The 26,975-nt window shown below is 36.5% G+C and overlaps 1 long non-coding RNA gene across 1 annotated transcript; it reads left to right on the top strand.

Annotated features, from left to right (window-relative positions):
• Positions 1-337: 337 nt before the first annotated feature.
• LOC125755918 (uncharacterized) lies at positions 338-21,882 on the top strand. Its single transcript, XR_007413473.1, has 3 exons — positions 338-2,931; positions 12,925-13,092; positions 21,581-21,882. It is a non-coding gene; the product is annotated as an uncharacterized LOC125755918 (long non-coding RNA).
• Positions 21,883-26,975: the final 5,093 nt, after the last annotated feature.

Genomic DNA, 26,975 nt, shown 5'->3' with positions numbered 1-26,975 from the left:
CCACCTATTAAATTCCTAATTTTGTTTATTGACTTTTTGAGTTCTAGAATTTCTATCTGGATGATTTAATATTTTCCAGTTCTTCCATCAGTTTCTATTTTGCTTTTTATCTCCTTGGATAGCATTTGGAGTTATTTTATAAAGTCTTTTTTTTTTTAACTTTTATTTATCTATGATAGGCACACAGTGAGAGAGAGAGAGGCAGAGACACAGGCAGAGGGAGAAGCAGGCTCCATGCACCGGGAGCCTGACGTGGGATTCGATCCCGGGTATCCAGGACCGCGCCCCAGGCCAAAGGCAGGCGCCAAACCACTGCGCCACCCAGGGATCCCCACTGCACCACCCAGGGATCCCTGGAGTTATTTTAAAATGTCTATCAATGAATGCCAATTTCTGAAACCCCCGTAGGTCTTTCTCTATTGTTTGCTTTTTCTTTTTTATTGCTGCTTTGCTTTTGCTCATGTTGCGTTGTCTTCTAGTATGACTGGTTATTTTTGATTATCTGGAGGATCTCATATTTAAATATTTTGTAGATATAACGTGGAGACCAGCACAATGTAATCATATCACAAAAAGGATCTAAATTTGCATGTGTTTTTGCCAGGAGCTTATGCACTGGAGAATGCCTGGTGATACTAAGGGTGATACACTGTTAATATATTTCCTTAATCTAATTTAAGAGATAGATGATTCAAAGAGAAACTGCAGTGCTCTGGAAAGAATGGCCAATTTTTGGTTTCCTCTGATACCTATGGGGCAGCTTTGTAAGGTCCTAGACTGAAGTGTAAAGGATTCACTGAAGCCATTTCCCTTGGTAGACTCTGGACTCAACTTTAGTTCTCGTAGACCTGTGAGGCTTCAAAAGCACAGCCCAAACTTTCAGAAGCTTTCTTTGTAATTGTCAAACTCTCCCAGGATATATAGTAACCCTAAATTCTATGCATACCATCCTGGACCTCTCTCCTTATTTTAGATCCTTTACTATCATGTTGGTTCTCCAATTTATTTAAGGGTATGATTCTTTAGTTTTTAAAATATTTTATCTAGATTTTCCAGTTGTTTTCAGTTGCAGATAAATTGCCTTATCTTCCATTAGTGGACATACCTTATTGTTACCTTATTGTCTTTGATATTGCTGTTTTTTGGTTTTATCATCTAAAAGTGTCTCAGAAATCTTTTTCTCTGCACTACCTCTGTGCCTCTCTGGAACTGTGTCCATGGCCTTCTTTTAAAAATCCTTCTAAGTCTTCTCATCTAGTCACAGGCTTTCAATTTACCAGACCAACTATATAGACTCCAAATCTATATTTTTATCCAGATCTCTTCCTTTTGAGTGAAACACTCTATCTCTAGCAGCCCAACAGATGTGTCCACCTGCGTAACTTGAGGACAGCTCAGTCTTTAATGTGTAAATCAACATTTTTATTGGGCCTATTCCTATCCCTGTCTAGGACTTAATCAAGCTTCTATATTACTTAATTTTTAGATAGGATCATCAATAAATGCTATCATCTCTTAACATAATATTATTACCACTTTTACAAATTTGGATCTTCTCATTCCCTTTCTGACTTTCTGCTCTCAATCTAATTAATCATTAAATCAATCATATTGATTTCTCTTCCTAATACTTCTCTAGCCATCCACCTTTTTTAAAAAAATATTTTATTTATTTATTCGTGAGAGACACATGGAGAGAGGGGCAGAGACACAGGCAGAAGGAGAACCAGGCTCCATGCAGGGAGCCCGACGTTGGACTCGATCTCAGGTCTCCAGGATCAGGCCCTGGGCTGAAGGCAGCACTAAACCACAGAGCCACTCCGGCTGCTTCATCCACCCTTTGTTTTAAAAAGTTAGAGACAGGGGCACCTGGGTGGCCCAGTCAGTTAAGTATCTGCCTTCAGCTCAGGTCATGATTCCACAGTCCTGGGATCCAGCCCCACATCAGACTCCCCACTTGGCAGGGAACCTGCTTTTCTCTTTTCTTCTACCATTCTTCCAGTTTGTACTTTCTGGCTCTCTCTTTCTCTCTGTAAAATAAATAAATAAATAAAAATCTTAAATAAAGTTAGAGACATATAGGTAAGTTCCTCTGACAACAGAGAGTGAAACTTCACTGTTTAGTGAATGATTTAAGGTAAATTACTTAATAACTGTGTGCTTCATTTCCCTAGCTGCAAAATAGGTATGATAATGATATACCTACCTAAAGTAAACTACATACATTGCAACAACTTTTTCCTCCTCTATCTACCCTTCCTTTTGCAAAATAATTTTGCAGCTCTTCTCAGCAAGAGATGAGGTTGATTTTCCCATCTTCAAATTCAAGACTGGACTGTCACTTGCTTTGGTCAATAGATTGAAGAAGACACAGTGCGTACTAGGTCTTAAGAGGCACTTAATAATACTGTTGTCTGAAAATATGCTCATTTATTAAGTAAAAAAGACTGAGCCAGTCTTTTGGGGAAAGATACAGCATGTAGGACAGAGACAAACCTTCCTGACAGAGGCCATCCTAGATCAGTCAGTTCTCAACCAATCTGGCAATTGACTAAAGTCTATGTGTGGCGCTACCCAAGATGAGAACAGCTAGCTTAGATACTTATGTGCTAAATAAATGATTGTTATTTATTTATTTATTTAAATGATGTTATTTGAAAGTACTATGTCTTCGATTATTATCCAGAAAAAGCCAGTTGACAACACTACTTCACAAGGTTATAGTGAAGATTAAATGAGTTAATATGCATAAAATGCTTAAAACATTCTCTACTACAAAGTATTATTTATTTATTTATTTATTTATTTATTTGGCTCCATGCCCAATGTAGAGCCTAAAGGGGGGCTTGAACTCATGACCCTCAGATCAAGACCTCAGCTGAGATCAAGAGTTAGACACTCACCTGACTGAGACATCCAGGCACTCCCACAGTAAGCATTATTTAAGTGCTAGTTATTACTATTCTTTGCTTCTCTCATCACCATATTTGACTTTTGACTCTCATCACCATTAGTTAGGTTTTTTTTTGTTACTAATCTCTTTCCTCTTAAGTCCATCCTCTACAATTTCCTTTTGAGTGCTTTCCTAAAACACAAGTTCAGTCATATCCATTTTCTCTCTAAAGCTGAACTGAAGCTTTAATATTTATATTTATTTCCAAAATTCTCTGTTTAGTTATTTAAAGCCTGTCAAATTTTATCTTTTTATATGTTACCTTGATTCATTTATGTTTTTATCAATGTCTATTATGCTATGTTGGTTACTAGTAAAATAACTAAAGTAAGGCAGAAAATATATATATTTTTTACATCATAAAGATAACTACTTTGTAGTTGAGTCAGTGTGGTGTTTTTGGTCAATTTGGCTAATACTGGATGGAAAATTGGAATGTAACAATAATCCCAATATTTATCACATTAAAATAAGATTTGCTTTATCACACCTTTTTCCGTAAACTAATCTGCCATAAGATGCTATCTGCAAACTGCTCATGTTAGATTTATTTGCACAATAAATATAACATCTAGTTCATCAGTACAATCAGGTAATGAAATGTTCTATCTCAGGAGTTTCTGGATACAGCTACCCTTTTTGATGCTAGATTGTTGCATAAGATAAAAGCTGGAGAGTTTTTTTAAAAATATGAATATACCAATGCCTTCCAAAACTACTGAATAGAATTTATATTGATACAACTAAGGAATCTGTGTGATTCGAGAGAACTTTTGGCTCATAGAGCTCTGTTATAACTAAGGAAAATTTTTAGTTATTTTGGACTTAATTGAAAACTCTTTAGGGCACAAGAAGCTTACAGAATTTATGAGACTGGAATATATATGAAAATTAATTCTCTTTCAGGCTGGAGAATTTGTATGTTGATTATTTTTGTATTTTACTAACTGTAGATCTGATGATCAATTAATTAATAATAGTATTTGTTAGAAGTATAGAAAAAGCACAATGTTTTCCATAGTGAATTTTGTTTTGATTGAACTAAGCAGAATTTTGAATATGGTTCCTGATTATTTTTTTCATTCGGATTCCTTTTAGAAATTCATACTTGATAAAATTAGAAAGTGTTCTTCAACCATTATAAAATTATTTGAAACCTAGAGCCTTATTTTGTTTTATCTTACTAGAGGTCAATCTAGTTTTGTTTTCTTTAACTTAGATGTTAAAAACACCTGTGAACTCTTTGTATAACTGAAATCCTTATTTCCAAAGCTTTCCAATATTTTATATGAACATGATTTCTTTTATTTTGATATCAAAATGGTAAAGAGATTACAGGCTAACTTCAGATGTGTAGTAAGTCACCAAGTTATACAACATAATGTTGTTAGATATAGGTTCAAAACTGAATCTAATATACAGCAGCCAAATAATAATCTTTTGCTACAAAGAGTCTCTGCCTATTAAGATAAACCAACATGCCGAAAACATGCATAGGTGATTACAGAGGAGGCCTCTAGATCCTGTATAACCCAAGGATAAAAGTTTGACTCTAACTCAGTTCTTCCACATTTTAAATGGAGATATTAAAAGTGCCCAGCAGTGGGACCAATTTGCTGGTGGAAGAGGATCCTGAACTCACCGACAAACCCTACAGCTACAAAACCATTTCCCTCTAAAAAAGATCTGAAAATTAGATGAACTGCCCTACACAACAAAGGCTAAAAGGGCCCCATTGTGATAGATAGGAGAGACAGAGACATAGTCTCACAAAAAAATCCCAACCCCATGCAACAATACACAATAGAGAGGAATTTCACCAACAGGTACCTCTTGTGGTAGAGTGAAAGGTTAGTACACCACATCAGGATCCTGGCCCCAGGTATCTGCACAAAAAAGACAAGGTGCCAGATTGTCATTGGAAAATCAATGGGGTTGATGGCCAGGGGTCCCAAAGTGCTATAGGAAACTGAGATTCTCCTTTTGGAAGATTCATGTGTCGTCTTACCCCCAAATCCAGAAAAAAACAGCACTTTGAAAAGTACCTGGATTATATGTGAAGGAGATTCATTCACTGATTTGGGAGCATTGACTAAAGAGATGGTGGACAGTTGGAGATATTCCCTGGAGATAGAGTCACTGGTGGATGCCATTGTTGCATTCTTCACATAGTTTGCTAACACAAGTGAGCAAGCTTAGACACAGAACTTTCCACTCCCTTGTTGGGATGGGCAAAGGTGAGCAGCGGTGGCACTTACTGAGACCATTGAGCATGGGTGGTTGCAGTACTTCTCTGCTCCCTGGCTTGGTTGGAAAGTACAAATGGTCATGGGATTCTTCTACTCCCTAGCTAAGTCTGTGAGCCTGGGTGGTTGCCAAATTTCCTGGGCCCCTGGCTGGGACAAATGCAAGCAGTCATAGCATTCTTCTATTTCCAGCCTAAAGCTGGCACACACACACAGACACATAAGGCATTCTCCCACTGAATTGCTAAAGCCCATGGGCATGTACAGAAAAGACATTTTCCTGATGGCCTTTTGAAGCAGGTGAACATGCTCCAGCTGCCTTGGTAAAGCCAGTGAGAGTACACAATCCACAAGGGGACACCTCTTGATTGCTTGGCTCTGGTGGCCAAGAAGGCGGGCATTCTGGAGCTCTACAGGGCTAAAGAAATTAGAAAGACAGCTCTTGGCAAGGTACCCCTCTCGGGGCACTGCAGAAACATCAGACTGAAACACAACCCAAGTTTTCCTACAAAAAAGATAAGCCTGGAGCTTAAGCCTGAGGAGCAGGCTTCAGGTTTCCCACATATCTAAAAGCTAGGGAGGTGCTCCCAGAAAATGAGCCAGGAGACACCAGCTTTGTGCCTTCTTTGACCTCAGGACAGCTTGATGACACTTATTAGAAAAGAGCTCCAATTTTTGCAACTGTTCTCCAGGGGATACCTTCAGATCTTCTGTTATCTAGAGGCCAGCAGGGATTATGATTGTGGACCACAGGACTAAATATATTTACATACTTTAAATGCTGCTGTCTGAGGATCTGGCTTCCAATCATTCTGAATCTAGGTGCTAAATAAGAATCTTCCTTTTGGATCACTGACAGGTCTTGATACTTCCTCGACAATGGGGGCATGTTAAGAATAAATCAGGCAATTTAGACAATCACAAAGGTCTGAGAGGCAACCAAAAGCTTGGACAAGGTGAAATGAGGATTATCACCCACACAAGACCACTCTTTCAAGACTAAGAGAGGTAACTGTTTTGCCTAATATATAGAAGCAAACATGATTCTAGCAAAATGAGAAAACAGAAATATGTAGCAAATGAAAGAACAAGACAAAACATCAGAAAAAGATCTTAATAATATGGAGATAAGAAATCTACCTGGTAAAGAATTCAAAGCAATAGTCATAAAGATGTTCACTAAACTCAGGAGAATAGATGAACACAGTGAGAATTTCAACAAATGGAAATATAAAAAGTAGCAAGCAGAGGTCATAGAGATGAAAATACAATAACTGAACTGAAAAGTACCATAGACAGGTTCAGCAATGGACTGAGTAAAGTAGAAGTATGGATCAGCAAGCTGGAATATAAACCAATAAATTTATCTAGACAGAACAACAGAAAGAAAAAAAAGATTAAAAATGAAGGTCACGGGCAGCCCGGGTGTCTCAGTGGTTGAGCGCTGCCTTCAGCCCAGGGCCTGATCCTGGAGACCCGGGATCGAGTCCCACATCAGGCTCCCTGCATGGAGCCTGCTTCTCCCTCTGCCTGTGTCTCCACCTTTCTCTGTGTGTCTCTCATGAATAAATAAATAAAATCTTTTAAAAAAAGCATATTTTCTGACCACAATGATATGAAACTAGAAATTAATAACAAGAAGAAAACTGGAAAACTACAAATACATGGAAATAAGCAACATATTACTGAAAACCTATGGGTTCATAGAAAAAAATCAAAGAAGAAGGAAATATGACATACCAGAATCTATTGGATGCAGCAAAAGTTGTTCTGAAAGGGGAATTCATAGCAATATAAGCCTACATCAAGAACAAAAGAATTCTCAAATAAATAACTTAAATTTAACCTATTGGAACTAAAAAGAGAAAAACAAAGCCTAAAGTTCGTAGAAAAAATGAAAATTATAAACATTAGAGCAGATATAAATGAAATATAGACTACAAAGATAATAGAGAAGATCAATAAAACTAAGAGCTGGTTTTGGGCACCTGGGTGGCTCAGGTCTTGATCCCAGGATCCTGGGATCAAGTCCTGCATCAGGCTTCCTGTGGGGAGCCTGCTTCTCCCTCTGCCTATGTCTCTACCTCTCACTTTGAGTTTCCTATAAATAAATAAATAAACAAATAAATAAATCCTAAAAAAAAAACCTCCAAAAAACAATCAATCAAAAAAAAAAAAACAAAAACAAAAAACAAAAAAAACCCCAAAGAGCTGGTTCTTCCGAAGATAAACAAAGTTGACCAACTTTTAATTATACTGACCAAGAAAAAAAACAAAACAAAACAGAGAAATCAAATAAATAAAATCAGAAATGAAAGAATAGTAGTGAGAGATAATGTCACAGAAATACACAAGGTCATAAAAGACTACTATTAACAATTATAAGCCAATAAATTGGAGAACCTAGAAGAAATGGATAAGTTTCTAGAGATTTACAATCTTCAAAGACAGTAAAGACCAGTTACTGATAATGAGTTTGAATCAGTAATCAAAAATCTCACAACAAACAAAAGTCCAAGACTAGATAGCCTCACCGGTGAATTCTACCAAACATTAAAAGAAGCTTTAATATCTAGCCTTCTCAAACTCTTTCAAAAACTGAGAAGAAGGGAAAGCTTCCAAACAAATTTTATACGGCCAGAATTGGCTTGATACCAAGACCAGACATAGACATCACACACACACAAAACTTACAGGCCAAGATCCTCGATGAATATAGATACAAAAATTCTCAACAAGGGTGCCTGGATGGCTCCTCTGTTAAGTGTCTGTCTTCGGCTCAGGATGATTCCAGAGTCCCCAGATTGAATCCCACATCTGGCTCCCTGATAGAGGTGGGCAGGGGTAGGGGGGTCTGTTTCTCCCTCTGCCCCTCCCCCATGCTTTTTTTTTCCCTCTCTCAAATAATAAATAAAATCTTAAAAATATATCCTCAACAAAATATTAGCAAACCAAATTCAACAATACACGGAAAGGATTAAGTGGGATTTATTCCAGGGATGCAGGGCGATTCAACATCTGCAAATCAATTAACGTGATACACCAAGTTAACACAATAAAATATAAAAATCATATCATTTCAATAGATGCAGAAAAAGCATTTGACAAAATTCAATATCCATTTTTGATAAAAACTCTCCATAAAGTGGGTATAAAAGGAATACCCCTCAACATATTAGAAGCCATTTACAACAAGCCCACTGCTGCATCATACTTAATGATGACAAGCTGGAAGTCTTTCCTCCAAGATAAGGAATAAGACAAGGATGCCACTTTTGCCACTTTTATTCAACATAGTATTGGAAGTCCTTGCCAGAGGGATTATGCAAGAAAAAGAAATAAAAGGCATCTGGATTGGAAAGGAAGAAGTAAAACTGTCACTATTTGCAGATGACATGATATTATATATTGAAAACTCTAAAGGCTCTTAAAAAACTGTTAGAACTTATAAATGAATTCAGTAAAGTTGCATGATACAAAATCACTATACAGAAATCTGTTGCTTCTCTTTACACTAATAACTATTGGAAAATGAAATAAAGTAAACAATTCCATTTATAAATGATAAAGAATAAAATACCTAGAAATAAATTTAACCAAGGAGGTGAAAGACCAATACATAGGTCTGTAGTAGCCAAATAAATGAAAAGATAATCTGTGTTCATGAATTGGAAGAATCAGTATTGTTAAAATGCCTATACTACCCAAAATAATCTGCAGATTTAATGCAATCTCTGTCAAAGTTCTAATGACATTTTTCACATAACTAGAACAAATAACTCTAAAACTTGTATGGAACTACAAAAGACCTTGAATAGCCAAAACTATCTTGAGAAAGAAAAACAAAGCCAGAGGTATCACGCTCCCTGATATCAAACAATACTGCAAAGCCATAGTAATCAAAATAAAATGGTATTGGCATAAAAACAGACACATAGACCAATGGAACAGAATGGAAAGCCCAGAAATAAATCCATGGATATGTGTTCAATTAATTTACTACAAAGGAGGCAAGAATCTACAATGTGAAAAGGATAATCTCTTCAATAAATGGTTTTGGGAAAACTAGATAGCCACATGCAAAAGAATGAAAGTGGACCACCATCTAATGCAAAAATTAACAGGTATTTGTGAGCATGTGGAGAAAAGGTAACTCTTGTTTTTGGGAATGGAAATAGGTGTAGCTCCAATAGAGAACAGAATTTAAACATTAAAAAAAATTTCAAAATTTCAAAAAGAGAACTATAATATGATCCAGCAATTCCAATTCTGGATACTTATCCAAAGAAAATGAAAATGTTAATTTGAAAAGATTTATGTACTCCTATGTTCATTGCAGTACTATTTATAATATCCAAGATATGGAAACAACCAAAGTATCCATTGATGGATGAATGTGTATATGTTTGTGTATATATATATATATATATATAAATAAATATACAAATGTGTATTTATATATAGTGTATATATAATGTATATAAATGTGTATATATAGTATATGAATATAAGTATATATATGTGTGTGTATGTGTGTATATATATATATATATATATATATATACATACACACTCACATACACACAATAATAATACCATTTAGCCACAAAAAGAATGAATTTTTCCCTACTGGTACAACACAGATGGATATTGAGAGTATTATACTAAGTGAAATAAGTTAGGCAAAGAAAAACAAATACCACTTATATGTTGAATCTAAAAAGCAAAACACATCTTGATAAAAACCCTCAGATAAAACATACCTCAACATCATGAAAGCCATATATGAAGGACTTATAGCTAATATCATCCTCAATGATTGATTAAAACCAAAAAAAACAACTGAGAATTTTTCCCCTAAAGTCAGGAACAAGACAGGGATGTCCACTCTCACCATTACTATTTAGTACTGGAAGTCTTAACATTACCAACCAGACAGCAAAAAGAAATAAAAAGCATCCAAATCAGCAAGGAAGAAGTATAGTTTCCTATTTGCAGATGACATGATGTTCTATATAGAAAACTTGAAATATTCCACCAAAAAAATTGCTAGAACTGATACATTAATTCAGTAAAATCACAGGATATAAAATCAATGTACAGAAATCTTGTATTTCTATACAACAATAATGAATCAGCAGAAAGAGAGATCAAGGAATTCATTCCATTTACAACTGTACCAAAAATAATAAGATACCTAGGAATAAACCTACCCAAAGAGGTAAAAGATCTATACTCTGAAAACTATAGAACACTTATGAAAGAAATTGGATAAGACACAAAGAAATGGAAATCCATTTCATATTCATGGATTGGAAGAACAAATATTGTTAAATGTCTATACTACCCCAAACAGTCTATACATTCAATTCAATCCCAATCAATATAACACCAGAGTTTTTCACAGAACTAGAACAAACAATCCTAAAATTTGAACCACTTCCTTACACCATACACAAAAATAAATTCAAAATGGATAAAGGACCTAAATGTAAGAAGGGAAACTGTCAAAATCCTAGAGAAGAAAACAAGGTGCAATCTCTTTGACCTTGGCCTCAGTAATTTCTTATCAGACATGTCTCTAGAGGCAAGAGAAACAAAAGCAAAAATGAATTATTGGTACTTCATGAGGATAAAAAGCTTCTGCACAGTGAGGGAAACCATCAACAGAAATGCAAGGCAACCTACAGAATGGGAGAAGATATTTGCAAATGACATATTAGATAAAAGGCTACTATCCAAAATCTATAACGAACTTATCCAACTCAGAAGATAAACACTCAGAAGATAAATAATCCAGTCAAGAAATGGACAGAAGACATGAACAGACATTTCTCCAAAGAAGATACACACATACACATGACTAACAGACACATGAAAAAATGCTCATCACTCATCATCAGGGAAATGCAGATCAAAACCATAATGAGAAACCACCTCACACCAGTCAGAAGGGCTAAAATTAACAAGTCAGGAAATGATAGATGTTGGTGAGGATGTGGAGAAAGGGGAGCCCTCTTACTCTGTTGATGGGGATGCAAGCTGGGGCAGCTACTCTGGGAAATGGTACAGAGATTCCTCAAAAAGTTAAAAATAGCACTACCCTACAACCCGGCAATTGCACTACTGGATATTTATTCAGAGGACACAAAAATAGAGACTTAAAAGGGCACATGCACCCAAATGTTTATAGCAGCAATGACCACAATAGCCAAATTATGGGAAAAGCTCGAATGTCCATCAACTGAAGGATAGATAAAGAAGTGGTACAATGAAATATTACTCAGCCATCAAAAAGAATGGAACCTTGTTATTTGCAATGATGTGGATATAACTAGAGAGTATAATGCTTGGCAAAATAAGTCAGTCCGAGAAAGACAAACACCATTTGATTTTACTCATGTGGAATTTAAGAAGAAGATGGGTGATTGAGTGATGGGCATTAAAAAGGGCACTTGCTGTAATGAGCACTGGGTGCTACATGCAACTGATGAACCACTAAATTCTACTTGTGGAACCCATACTACACTATATGTTAATTAACTTGAATTTAAAGTTTAAAAAAATGCAAAACTATATGCCCTAGATCTCCCCTATTAGGAACAACAGTTGATTTGCTTTAGCTTAGTTCTCTCTGTTACTATAATAACTGTGGAATTCCCTCAGCAAGCATCTGCTTATCTACCATTTTTCTTTCATTGAATAATTTTAAGACATGCACAGGAAATATTTTAGTTCAAGATCAGAATTCCTATTTCCATAAAGTATATATATATATATATAAAATTGGGCTTGAGACTCTTAGAAGGAGACAATTATGCATATTCGCTCTCTTATATTAAAGTATCAAGATATAAAATAAAGATGAGAGGAAAGCAATGTATATGGCCTCTCCCTTTTGTAGAGGTAGCATTTTAAAGTCCACAAAGCCCTTACCTACACATCATCATGATGAACCTAAGAATAATGTGTAAGAGGCATATATGTCAAACTGTGACAGAGAGCTTAATTCTACATTAAGTGCAAGAGAAGTAGGTGGTGTTGAATATTGCTTATTCAAGCTCATGATTTCTTGGAGATTTCTGGTCCTCATTGGAGAAGACAATGGTAATTAAAAAAAAAAAAGTCTTGGGTACAGTGGTCTGTGGGAGTAGTAATCTGAGAATTTGTGCCTTGACTATTTTTCTTTCTTTGGATATATAAAGTAGCAGAGCATGACTCCATGTGGGTTGGTTCCACTTTGTGTTTTGGCTTTTGTATTCCAAAATGGAATAGTTTTCCTTGGCAGACTCAGCAGTAGAGTGAGTCTAAAGTAGGTGGAGTGCGTGTATTTTTTCTTTTTTTTAAAAGGAGAGTGGGGATTTGCACAGTGACCCAGATGTGTGCTCTCTGAACTCCACTGTCTGTGTTCAAATATGCAATGTGAAGCAAGCAGGATTTAAAGAGACCCTTCGGATACCTTGGGGTTATTTCTTGCATAGTGTTTTGGCAGCATGCTCTTCTAGCTGAATTAGATTTATTGCTGAAGCACTAAATCTTCATTATATGTGACAACCTTACTCCCCTGCCGTCCTGGTCCCTTTCCATTCACAGTCTTTTTTTTTTTTTTTTTAATTCCAACATCTTTTTCTTCCCCTTCCCTAGCCCCAAGATTCCAAAATATTCTACATTCCAGTCTATCTGAGAGTTAAAATTGCATTAAATTTGTGAATGTGTCATTCACAGATGTCAGAAAGCAGAAAGAACGGTAAAGGTTAAAGATGTCTCATCCAATCCATCAGTATTTAGCCAGGAGTGCACTGGAGCTTTTAAAAGTGATCTATACTCTGGATGCCTGACATAACTCTATCAACGGGAAGCGGTCACCAGCACTCTGGCGAGGTGTAGTTACAGGTGAATATTGAAAAAGAATACCACCTCAGGTGTGTGGTCCCGAAGCTGTCACTGTTCTATCCAGCGTTATGGGCCAGGGTAATGAGTCAGTACACATGTTCAATGGTCTTAATCTCCTTTTGAACTATTCTGGAATGGTTAATAACTTAAGAAAGACTACACCAGATGCACTTTAGAATAATTGGATGAATTTAGAAATATCAAGAAGGCTAATGTTTACAAATCTTACCCGTATAGGTAATTCCCTCAGGCGCAAACTGCTTATCTATTACCTGGCTTGTTTAAAAGTTGGGATATTGTTATATATTATTTGTCTGCCTACCACAATGACAGTAGATTTGAGGAATATCAATCATTATATATGAAGTTAGCAAATATACCCAGGGGTACCTCATGTAGGTACTCTGTTCATTCGCTCAGCCACTTATTCATCTAATAAATATTGAATACCTAATATTGACTGTCAATATACCTAAATATCGAATGCCTAATATGTGCCAAGCACTGTGAGATGTGTAATTGTGAACGAGACCAACAAAATGTGCTCCTCTCAGTGAGCATACGTTAAAAGGTAAGATTCAGAGAAGTAAGCAGGCAACTGTCGATGCTGAAGAGGAATAGTATGTAAGGTACAGTAAGTAGTACAAAGGGCTTTTATCTGAGACTCTTGTGGGGCATGGGGGAGAGGAGTAGGGAAGAGGCGGGTGAAGGACTGAAATCTGAATGATCAGTAGTTAGCCGTTTGAAATAAGTGGTGTCTGAGTCGAGGCACATAAAAAGGATTCAAGGTGAGAAAGGAAATGACTTATAGGAAGTGAAGGAAGCCCTGTTAGTCTGGAGCACTCAGAGTAAGGAGAGGAGAGCAAGAATGGAGGCCCCCAAAGGAAATAAGATGCATGTATATGTGCACTTGGCCAGGAACTTCCGTTGCACATCTACAGTTCACAGGCTGCATTTGTGGAGCTTCCTGATTCCTACAGAAGTGCACTTGCCCTGCCCAGCATGCTTTAAAACATCAGATGCTGCTTTCAGCTGCCGTTGGGTCCGGCTTCTATGTACATGCAAGTGACAGAAATAGGGAGACCAAGAGACAAGCAGTAAGTACCTGTTTTCCCAGCCCATTGGAAATCTGCATCTCTTTCTTTGCACTCAAGGAAGGGTCAATGCCATTGTCACAGCAATGAAAAGATATTTACATATATATATATTTTGTTTTTTTATTTTTTATTTTTGGGTGAAAAGATATTTATAAAAGCAGGTACACGAGAGGCACATAAATGATAAACTAAACAAACAAACAAAAAAAAGCAAAGCTATCCTGGAAAAAGGTAAAATAGAATGTAGCCTAAATCTAAAATAGTTGTGAAATTATTATTATTATTATTTTGAAATTATTATTTTTAATAGAATTTAGCCTAAACCTAAAATAGCTATGAAATTATGATTTAAAAAAATTAAATAGATGAAATCATTCCTTAAGAAGAAGCATGTCCTCATGCTCTAAACTTCTTTGGAGAGTTCTGTGGTTCCTGTCAGGAGAAGTAATCCAGGCAGGTGGCCGCACTTGCATTAATCCGTGCTGCTGGGGAGGGAATATTATTTATTCATGATGCCGAAACATGACTTTTCATTCTTCTGTGGGCTAAGTTCACTGTAAATGAATTTAATAGTGGATGTGGGGACAAGGACTCCTCCAAATCACTCAAGATCACCTTCCGCTGAAGTCTGCTTCCCTTCCCTGATGTCAGTCTCGGGGAGGTGTAGGCATTTGGCCCACTGTCCTTGAGATCACCTGGTTTGTTGGGGCCTTGGAGTCCAGTCTTAACCCCAGAAGCTCAACACAGCTGAATTTTAGAAGGCTGGTGCACTTTCCCAAGAACACATGTCAACAAGCTTTCCAGGTGTGAAGCATATACACATTGCAATATGTACCTCAGACCTTTAACTGGCATACCTTTCTGCTAAATTCTTCTTCGTGGTCGGTGGTTTGTTGAAGCCTTTCTTGGTGTGCTCTTTCATAAACAAGGACAGTCATCACTTTAAATGTGGCTAAGATACAAATATGATAAACACATTTTTAAAAAAAAGCCTCCACATTTTTCCCAAGCATGTTTTCAGTGTAGACATAGTGAATCTTACCTGCAGTCATTTCTTACCTGCCAAAGACTTAACTTCTTTTTGCAAAACACACTAGGTAAAATGCCCACGAATCTACAAAAGAAAGTAAAGAGCACATTCAACTTCATACAGTTTATAAGGTACGCTGAGTGGTGCATTTTTTCTTTATAATTTCTTCCAGTTCTTTAAAAAGTATTTGAAATGTCGCCTTTGTCATGAACTCTTCTCTGAATTTTGTAAGTCGGATTTGATATTGATTTTTTTTTTTTTTTGCAATCCCTTACTACTGTCCTAAACCTCTCCTCATATTTTGTCTTGTACTTACTTGTGAACTCTAATCTGTTAACCTCAAAGGTAATTAGAGTTACAGACTCTGCATTATCCATCCTACATTGCATCGGTGGGGGCCCCTTCTATAGCATACCCCAGAGGAAATAGCATGATACACAGGGAAAAAAGGAAAGGGAGTGCTTTGGAGTCAGATGCACCACGGCCCTATTTCCCTGTTTGCAGGTCCTGAGCTTAATGACTATAGGAAATATACTTAACCTCTCTCTTCCTCCGTTTTCTCAGTAAAATAAGAACATTAACACAGACTGTGCAAGTCTGCTGGGAGGATGCAAAAAGAGAGCACAACCAAGCGCACTTAGGAGGCGGTAAATAATTGTTACCTTCTTTCTACCCTTGAGTAGAATTTCAATTTTTTTTTTTAAGATTTATTTATTCATGATAGACACACAGAGAGAGACAGAGAGGCAGAGACACAGGCAGAGGGAGAAGCAGGCTCCATGCACCGGGAGCCCGACGTGGGATTCGATCCCGGGTCTCCAGGATTGCGCCCTGTGCCAAAGGCAGGCACCAAACCGCTGCGCCACCCAGGGATCCCGAATTTCAATTTTTAATTCAATAGAAGTATCTTGTGTTTTCCAAGGTATGTTTTTCTGGTACACATATTAATTTAGAGATACAATGACTTTTCCAGGGGGTGCCTAAGTGGTTCAGTGGTTGAGCATCTGCCTTGGGCTCAGGTTGTGACCCCGGGGTCCTGGGATCGAGTCCTGCGTCGGGATCCCTGCATGGAGCCTGCTTCTCCCTCTGCCTGTGTCTCTGCCTCTCTCTCTGGGCCTCTCGTGAATAAATAAATACTTTTTTTTTTTTAAATAGCTTTTCCTGTTATTATAGCCGATTAGTTTAATTTGCCTCTAAAAGCTACAATATTACTCTTATGTAAGAGAAACCTTGCCTTGCATTTAATGTCCTGTGAGGTGTGCTTTAAAGATACTTATAACCTATTTCTTTCTGCCTGTGGCCATCCCCTGTGTCATGCAATGGAGTGTTGTTAGAAACAGTGAGAAGTTAATGAATCAACAACAGCCCAGTGGGCTTTTATTTACAGTAACATTGCAGAGATGATTTATGCCCATGAGGTTCCTAGGTGACAAGGGAACTGAGATTGTAAATTAATGTCGATTTAGATTGTTGCACAGGAGGTGCGGTGGCCTTTGTTTTCTATTTTGAGGCACAACAAAGGACAGAGGGATGACGTACTAGCCCAGACACTAACTAAGCTCGCATTACATTTCACACTCTGGCCCATCTTCTCATTTCTTTATTGTGTGAGGAACATTTGCTATTTTATTTTCACGTTGTGATACATGTAGCCACCTCCTCCAGCCTCATGACCAATTCTAAATGACTGAGGACCTCCCACCCCCATTTATTTCCAGGTCCAGAGCCACCTGCTGCCATTGCACAACAGACACAATAATGTGTTCGCATCATGGTGATCATCAGGTGTCCCTGTCAGTTGTACTTAAAAGTCACCAGAAGCATTTATGCAGATTACACACACAGTCAGGGTGACCTCTGGATGAGCAAATGTCAAAATCGTTGCAGAAGGCCACTAATCTAATAAAATTCAATGGGATTACAGAATTTTTGTGTTTCTGAACTTGTTTTTTATATGAAGATTTCCAAGTCAGATTCACTTGCAGTGTCAAGGTTAAGGTTTTGACTTTTCATTTTGTTGTTTTGGGTGATTATTTGAGAAATGTTAAAAAAAATAGAGACAGAGCTGGTATTTCTAAAAGTACATTTTAAAATACTTTACCTTTTAAAGAATTTTACCATAAGAAAATATTGTCTTAACATTGTAGAGAAACTTAATAACATCTCTAAAGTATTCCAGTTAGTACAATTTGGACCCAGAACAAGAAGCCAGGTCTTTTGGGTCTTATTTGTGTGCTCTTTCTATTGTAGAATAGCTCCTCTGGCCATTTGTGATATGAGCAATGTAAAATTTTTTATTTGACGGGGAAATTTATAAATGGATACATGTACATAAATATGTATATATTCTGTGTGCACATATCTGTCTATGTAAATATCTATTTTTCTCTACCCTCTACCACAATACATGTTAAGTAGTGTTTGCAATGTACCCAACAACATACCAGAGCCAAAGAAAATACAACTAATAAAATATTGGGAAGTTTAAAATACATTAGAAAAGAGAAAACAGAATGTAAAGTATGATGACCCAGCTAAGAATGGACATAAAAGTCATTATTAACAAATGCAAATGCACTAAACTCGCCTATTATGAAAAAAAGCATCCTCAAATTGGATCACAAAACGAAACCAGCAAAACCAAGAGATTTATTTAACACAGTGTGACTCAGAAAGATCGAAAATTAAATGATAGGAAAGAACATACCAAACAAATGAAAATAAAATTCAAGGACACATCATTATATAAGACAGGGTTGAAATTGGCACACGAACACTAAATGAAACTTAGAAGAGTCCCTAATGATGACAGAGTGCGCTCTGCAGTGAAAATATGACATCTGTGAATATCTATTTGCCAAAAACATAGCACTGATGTTCTTAAAGCAAAAACAAACTCAAACACATATGAAAATACACAGACAGCCTCGATACCTTATTCATTTCTGTTAGTCCTTGAAGCATTTATTAAAGAAAGATTTTTAAGGGTTCTGAAGCCCTAAATAAAAAAAACAAAAACAAAAACAAAGGATAAGGTAATGCTGCCATGAAACACTCTGTATTACCTTGGAAACAAATGATACGCCGTTATTACAGTGACCATTCACAGGATTTAATTATATAAAGGACATGAAAAATATCTCAGTATATCCAAAATAGGAGAAATAACACAGGCAACATTCTCTGATCACAATGTAATACAAGTAATAACTACATTGGGAGGTGACAAAAGCTTTCACTTACAAATTACACTTACAAATTAAGAACAAAAACTTTTTTAAAAAGATGTTATTTATTTATTTGAGAGAGCATGCATCTTGAGAGTGAGAGTGAGCAGGAGAGAGAGAAAGAGAGAGAGAGAGAGAGTGCCTAGGAGCACACCATGGGTATATATACTATATATACTGTCTATTTGTAAAACCTGAGACCCAGCTGAAGCATTAGTAGCATTCACTTATCATATGATAAACAATTAAAATATATAGTAGAAAAAAGGTCCCATGACTCCACTTAAAACAGCAATGAGAGAGAAAATAATTAGGAATAAAATTAACAAGAAACATGTGAGATGTGTGTGTTTAGACAGAGTAAACCTCATGGGTGGGGGTTAGAGAGCATGAAAGGGGTGGGGAGGGAGGAAGGGAGAGCATCTTCGGGGGGACAAAGGGAGTAGAGAGCTGAGATGTGGCTGGATCCCATGACTCTGGGATCATGACCTGAGCCAAACACAGACACTTAACTGACTGAGCTACCCAGACAACCCAACAAAAATCTTTTTTAAATGAGAGAAAAATCAAAACCAAAATAAAAAAAAAAATACCTGGAAAATGACATAGAAGCAGTTATATAGCTAAACTTTGGAAAATTCTCTGCCTTTATACTAAAAAGAAATAATAATAAAAAAATGAAGTATCTCAAGGAGATAGAAAGGAACAATAAACATCAATAATATTGTAATAACATGGTATGGTGACACATGGTAACTACGCTCGTCATGGTGAGCATTGTGTAATGTAGAGAATTGTCGAATCGATATGCTGTGCCCCTAAAACTAACCAGCAACGTATGTCAGGTACACTTCAAGAATAACAATTAAAAATAGCATCTGAAACAGCAGCAGCCACAGTGACAGAAATGGCCAGTCAGTCCCAGGGTAGTCAGGAGCTCCTGAAGTGAGAAGTGGGCAGGGGGAAGGTGGCAGATGCCAGAAGGAGGAGAGCCCAGCATCCGAAGCAGGCCCGGGGGAGGCACAGACAGGGGTGGAGCAGGAGCAGGACTTCCAGGGCAAGCAGTTGGGGAGACTTTATGATCTCTGAAAAGAAAATGAAGACCTTGTTTAGCCTCTTTACTGTGGTTCCAGGAAGATGTTGCATTTCTTAGCCTCTCTTTTTATCTCTAAACTGGTCTTTTCCTTTACTAGGTTTTCCCCTTTTCTGGTTTCCCCAAAGACCCATCAGGTCCTCCCTGCTTCCTGAAGTGATGCTGTGTTCCCTTGTATGCATGGCCTTCCTTTTTGCATCCTCAACATCTTGCCCTTTATAATAATAGAAAAGGGTCAATAAAACAAAACAAAACAAAACAAAAAACTATGGGCAAATAAAAATTAAAAACAACAAAATAATTTTTTTTTTTTGAGAGTGAGAGAAAGAGAGCACGTGAGTGAAAAGAGGGAGAGAGAGAATCTTAAGCAGGCTCCATGCTCAGCAGGGGCTCTATCTCATGACCCTGAGCCATGATCCGAGCAGAAATCAAGAGTCACAGGCTTAACTAAGTCACCCGGATGCCTCAGCAACAAAATAATTCTCAGAAAAGTAGAAGGATCATAAGTACTAAGAGAAGAGCAAAAATTAATAAATTAGAAAGTGGAAAAATATAGGACTACTAAATAAATCCAAGAATGAGTTATTTAAAAATTGGGTAAACAGATAATTGTATCAAGGAGAAATAAGAGGAGAAAGCACAAATACACAAATAAGAATTGAGAAAGAGGAAATAACAACAGATTGGAAAGTCTAGAAGGACTACATGATGTTACTTAACTTTATTCAAGTAACTTTGCAAATCTTGATAAAAATAGGAGATTTTTCTAGGAAAAGATATATTTGCAAAGCAACCCTTCCCCAAAGGTAAATAGTTCAACTGTCATAAAAGATAGGAAAGAATTTATATTATTTAACTACCCTCTCCATTCTAAAGCATTAGGCCAAGATTATTTCTTAGTGTATGGAGCAGAAAACTAAACTTTATTGGAGTGCTCTAGAGCATAGAAAAAGAAACTAAATTTCTAAATTGTTTAATCAACTTAGCATAACTTTTATAACCAAATCTGACAGCAAATAGCACTAAAAATGAATTAAAAATTACTGAATATAAATTAAATAAATTCTACCATAGAAAGGGAAAAAATCTTAATACAATGGAGAAATGCTAAAAGAAATACTAAACTCTCAAGCATTTCCAGTTATGTTGGGACAAGACAAATACGGCATCATACCTATTATTTAAGATCGTGCTAGAAGTACTAGTTAACTTATTAAATAAAAGAATAGGAATACAAGTGTTAAGGTCAGAGTAAAATGATAATTATTATAGAAGATTTGATAGCACTGTATATACTGTCTATTTGTAAAACGTGAGATCCAGCTGAAACATTAGTAGCATTCACTTATCATATGATAAACAATTAAAATATATAGTAGAAAAAAGGCCCCATGACTCCACCTAAAACAGCAATGAGAGAGAAAATAATTAGGAATAAAATTAACAAGAAACATGTGAGATGTGTGTGTTTAGACAGAGTAAACCTCATGTTTTGGGAAAATGAAGAAAAAAAAAAGAAACAAACCCTGACATGATTATCGGTGCGGGAAATAGGTCTGGAAGTGTCCTAAAGAACCTTATAAAAGTCACTGGCTCTGGGAAGAGGTGCCCAAATGTTGACATCATTTTGTCTTTTTGAGTCATTTACCATGTTCGCATATTACCTATACAATTAATACATGAATTTTATTTTTCTTTTATGCAAGTCATATGATCCTGCACAGTTACTAAATTTTAACCACAACTTGGTTTAAGCTTCCCTTACATCAAAGCAAACAGATAGTTAAGAAGGTAGTAATTGAACAAATAACCGACAAAATCATGATCATTTTACATGATTTATATGAGTCAAAAGGAAAGACATACCAGTTTCTTAAGGAAAGAAAAGCTTACCCTGGTTTATGTTTGAAAGAAACTACGCATTCATTTTTTCAGAGTCATAATCAATGTCCCCTACACACTCCTGTGCTTAGACCAGGTAAGAGTGTGGCAAAGAGTGTACTCTTGTCACCAAAGTCTATCTTACTTTTGCACAATACAGGATCATCAACAGGAAGATGCAGCCTCGCCAGGAGCCACATATCCCAGCGCTCCCTGCAACAAAGTAGGACCGTTCATTTAATTCCTACCAATGGAAAGGGAGCATAAGATTCTGAGTGCTATTTTCTGGCTAAGGGTTTTAACCAGGTTCTCCCTCAGCTCCTATGGTTGGATGCAGATGATGATGAAGAACTAGGGCATGACCGAGCCACAGAACATTCACAAATCATTGCATGGATGAAAATTGTGCACCCACCAGAAGCACCCACTGTGGACTGTTATGTGGATGAGAAATAAATTTCTGCTGTGTTTGAGACACTTACAGATGTTTGGGTCTGTGTGTTACAGTAGAGTAGCCTACCCTAGTCAAAGAGATTTCCATTTTGTTTTTCTCAGCAAGGCTCAGTGCAGGTCTAGGGTACAACACCAATGTACAGTTCAGTAAAAATAGGTATTTACAAAATAATGTACTTTGGTGTTTATGGCTTTCCAGTGCTGTAGTGCGAACTAAGTAAATCAGTTAGACTAGAGAATTATTTCTTTTCGATGTTTCTTTGCATAAATACATTTTTCTCTCAATAGGGTTTTTGATAAATATAGGACAAGAAATAGTTGAATATTTATTCAATGTTTATTCTCTGACAGAGGCTTGCAATCCAGGTATTCTGTTCTGCAGATCAAGAGAAATGCAGTTTATTTATTAAAGTGAAGTAAATGATAGAGATGATATATTTATTGTGAAAATTGAGGATGCAAACCAGGACTCTTGTGCAAATAGATAGTTAAGGCTCTGGGCATGGCGGCTGGCCACACTGATATTGGTAGACTGTTCCAGGACCGCCTTTAGGTATAAATAAATGAGTAGATACACAGATGATAGATGATGATAGATAGATAGATGATAGATAGATAGATAGATAGGTAGATAGATAGATGATAGATAGATTAGTCTATCATCCTCCAAAGTATATGACTAAATACCAAATCCTCAAAGGTTGGTAACTTAAAACATAGCTGAGTTGTTTTCCACTTGCATATGTTTTAAAGTAGACGCCATGATATGTCACCCAAGGCCGTTTAAAATCTAAAAACTGTATTCACATCACATTTGGTTTAGTTGAATAAGAGAACCCACCAATATGAGTTGGTTGCTTTCAGTGTCCTAATGAATTGACCTGCTGTTTGGTAATATCAGAAGGAGAGAAATGCTAGTATGCCAAATGTGTTTGGAACTACCCACTGGAGTGGCATAAAACAGTCATTACATCAGTTTATAATATGCATTCGATAATTCTGATATTTCAAGATTTGGGGGGGTGAGGCATATGGTATCTATTATTTCTACCTATTATTATTTTTTATAACCATCACTTCTAGTTTTGCAATCTTATTCTTTTCCTTTAGTTTTCTCTTTTTTATTTGATCTTATTTGTTATTATCTCTTTAATGATCTTAATTTTTATAAATCTGTAATATCTTTTATGAAGTTGTTCTATTTTCTCCCCACTTTATCTATAGTCTATTAATATCCTGAAATTTCAGGCAGCCTTTCTTAGGGTTATTTAGTTCTAATTAGTTTTAGACTTTTGTTTTGATTCTCCTCTGGATAGGGTTGTTTCTCTCTCCTTCTCCCTCCCTCTATTAATCCATTTCTTGCTTACGGTTTCTTCCTCCAAGTCCCTCTTCCATCCTGGGACTTCTGCTCCAGCACCATGATTCATATCATTGTAGCTGCTGTGATCAGAGAGGAGCCACCAGCACCCCTGGACAGAAACAAGAACCAGCCTGGAGTGGGGGGTTAGCTGGGACCATGGAAGGAATGGGTCCCGCAGCACCATGAACCACTAGAGGCACACAGTCACTGCCAGATGCCAGTGAAGCAGAGATAGGAGGCCAGATACCCTCGTTTTTCCTTTTCTCCCATTCTACAGTTTCTTGTTTTTGCTTCTCACTGGCCCAACCTAGCCAAGGCCAGCTGTCAAGGGAGTCTGGGAATTGTGGCTACCTGCAATATAGACAGAAGTAAGGCAGGGAATACTTTTGAGTGCAAACCAATGACCATCATACCTACCTTACCCTACCCTACATACATACCCACTAGTCCTTGGTGGTTTCTCTTCCACTTCAAGTCCACAGAGTTCTCTGATTTTTAGTTAATTTGGTTCCATTATTTAATTGTTTTCCCTAAAATTGCTTTTTTATAACTGCTATGTTTGCAGTGGGGTGGCAATGGGAGAATATGACCTCAAAGCATGAAATCACAACATGGGCTTGACCAGAGATATCATATTCTCTCTTTAGCCCTGGTGTTTCACTTTATTAGTATTTTTTTAGGCAGGATTGCTGAGTGAAAAGTCCATAGGCTTTAGTACAGTCAGATCTGGATCTGGGTTTTAGCTTCACATTAATTGTGTGATTATTTTTGGACAGGCTACTTAATAAGTTTCCTTATCTATAAGATGGGAATGATAATACAGGCCTTAAGATTTGTTTAATAATTAAATAGAAGAGAATATCCAAATTGCTATATTGTGAGCTAGGTATTCAGTGAGTTCTCCATACATAGTTATTGCTATGACTATTATCATCATAATAAGGTTCCACCTCATTCCTAGTTAAATGAAAGTGCTATTAGCCTTGATGTGTGTTTTCTGATATATAACTTTCATCTTGTTTTATCAGGAGACATTGATGAGTAGGACTTAACAATAGAATGAGCTATAGCCAGTCATGTATCAAACATAATGTATTTTTTTTGTTTGTTTTCAGTATAATGCATATGTTTAGGATTAGCAGGGCACCTATACCTGCCATGGTTTTATCAACTGAACTTATATATCTCACAATATGTTCGTAATTATAGCCCAGAGAAAGTTTTAAAAGAAAAACAAGATTCATGCAGATTACATTTCAATGCAGATGAATTCCCAAAACCAAAGTTTTAAATCTCAGTGCGTAACACTTCACAACTATAAGGATCCTCATTGTGAAAATAAAAGTTAATATTTTAATCTTTTAGAGACCTTTTGCAAATGTTTGACTAATACATTTCTGTTTTACAGCCTCTGAGCACCAGAGTTTGGTGAGGAAATTTTTTCTTACTCTACAAGTCATAACTAATGCTGACATATACAATCTAAAGGGAAGTGCAGTTTTCCTACACTTTTCTCTTCCATCTCATTTTGAAACCTCATCAAAAAGTTTCAGACTCTTTTTGTGATTTCTAACAAAGAATGGCTCATTTAACATTTTGACCTCTGTTGCTCAACTGTTCTCCTTCAGAGGGTGTCTTCTTTAATGGGTTGGTTTTACATAAAAAGGATTTGACTATATTCAATATTATAACAAACATCAATTAACATATTTGTTGGGTTTTTATGCTGCCAAATCCTTGGTTACACTGTTTCCCTTTCCAAGCTTGTTTTGGCATTGTCAAAACTATGTCTGAGCTACCCAGACTCTTTCCTAACTTCAGGACCCAATTGCTTGGTTCCAGTATCAGGAGGCAATGAGTCATTAGAGCTCATCAGACTTCATAGGGCCACATATGTGATGTGGAAGTTAGAAAGCTGTTTCATTGCCCAATATCTATCCTGTCTCATTTGATTCACATTTTCAGTTTGATTACAGTCAACTTATACCATTTTCTACATCGCTAATGGAAATATTCAATACAAAGGCTGAAATGAGACTATGTGGTAACTGTCCTTCTACTTTTACCAACATGAGAGATCCTTTATTACTGAATGTTCTGGAAGGCTGAAATATTTACCAGTGCAAATATAAATAATTACGATGGTTGCAAGTGTATTCCTGGGCAATGAGAAATTCAGTTTGTCCTTGTCAAAATAAAAACAAAAGAACAAAACATCAGTTGGTTGGAACCTTTGTGTTAGTGGAAAGCATTCATCAGAGATTAATTGGAAAGGAAGCTAATTAGAAAATAGTTTAACTGCATCAGTTTTGCATTGATCTGACTGTAATAAGTGTCTTTTTGTGTAGCTATAAGAATGGTGGCAGTTGTCTTAAGGTCAAAAAATCCACAGGGAGTTTGTTGGAAGTAGTATGAAGGGACATCATAGAGAAAGGAAACAAAAGGGAGTGATTGATGATGTGTTGAGGCCTTCATTGTGTGAGAATAATCTAAAAGTTTTAGTATTATTTTCAGCACTGTTTTAAAATGTTTTTCTTATAAAGTAGAGCTAAGTATAAAATGTAAGGACCCCATAATATTTGGTTCATTGTTTGAAATGAAACGAGAGCCTTAGTTGCTATGTCAAAACCCACATAAATGCTTATTATCAAGATATATTCTCAGAATACTGAGAAATTGACCCATATGAAAAATGGTGAATGTTAAAAAATATCAACTTTAGAAAGGCCACATTATTTCAAAACACAGATTTCATGTTAGACTATCAATCAAAAAGAAGAGCTGAAAATCTAGTGTGCGGCTATGTAACAACATTGGAAAGCTATGGAATATACTTCACATTTATTATACCAGAAAAACAAATAAAAATCATAGGAATATATAAAAAAAATCAGGATGATCTATTTTCTTTAATCTTAAGAATTATCTTATGTTTATATGTCTTAGTAGTAACTGCAAGGTACTATGCATATCTCTGTGCCACACACTGTGTTTTCCAAGCTACATTATGTTGTTGTCTGATGTATCCAAATTAGGGAGAAACTGATGGGAAAAAATACAAAGAAAAAAGCCCCATGGACAAATTGCTTGCTTATAAATGACGACCTTTGCATTAGGAAATCACATGAATGATGAACATGATAATTAGGTGAGCCTACAAAGTAATGAGAATAATTCTATAGGATAAACACACACACTGGTATTAGTATTTTTTGGTCATTTCTAAATTAAGGGATCACCCAATTCTTTTAAATTCAATAACAGGCAAAAATACCCAAGTAAGAAACAAGAAGGAAGGAGAAAAGCAATCCCCACTGTATATTAATTAGGGCTTGCCACACAAGGCTATTGTGGAAATGTGAGGGAAAGGTCTGTTATTATTGCTTTTATTTTGACTAGGCTCAAAAGATCCATTTGTGAGAACTTGCTCTAAAGTCTCAACCTGTTGATGGACAGGCATCCTCTCCCAAGGTAATAAGGAAGCTATTTTAGCAACTCTTATATTTTTGGAAAACTCCGTGTTTGTTGTAATTTGATCCTAACTGCAACCTATATCTCACCTACATTTATCAACACCAAGCCACAGAAATGCCTGGAAGGGCCAGAATGCTTGTAGCTCGTGCTATGCATTTGTGGTATTTTGGCTGCTTCACTATAAAAATATTATGACACAGAAAATACATTCTGATTCCATGTAGCAACTCAACCCACAAACATGAAGCTGAATGTTGGTTTTATTATC

This window comes from Canis lupus, chromosome 1 (genome assembly GCF_003254725.2).
Source record: "Canis lupus dingo isolate Sandy chromosome 1, ASM325472v2, whole genome shotgun sequence".
Taxonomy (NCBI): domain Eukaryota; kingdom Metazoa; phylum Chordata; class Mammalia; order Carnivora; family Canidae; genus Canis; species Canis lupus.
Note: the sequence above shows the minus strand (reverse complement) of the source record. Positions and strands in the feature narration are given on the sequence as shown.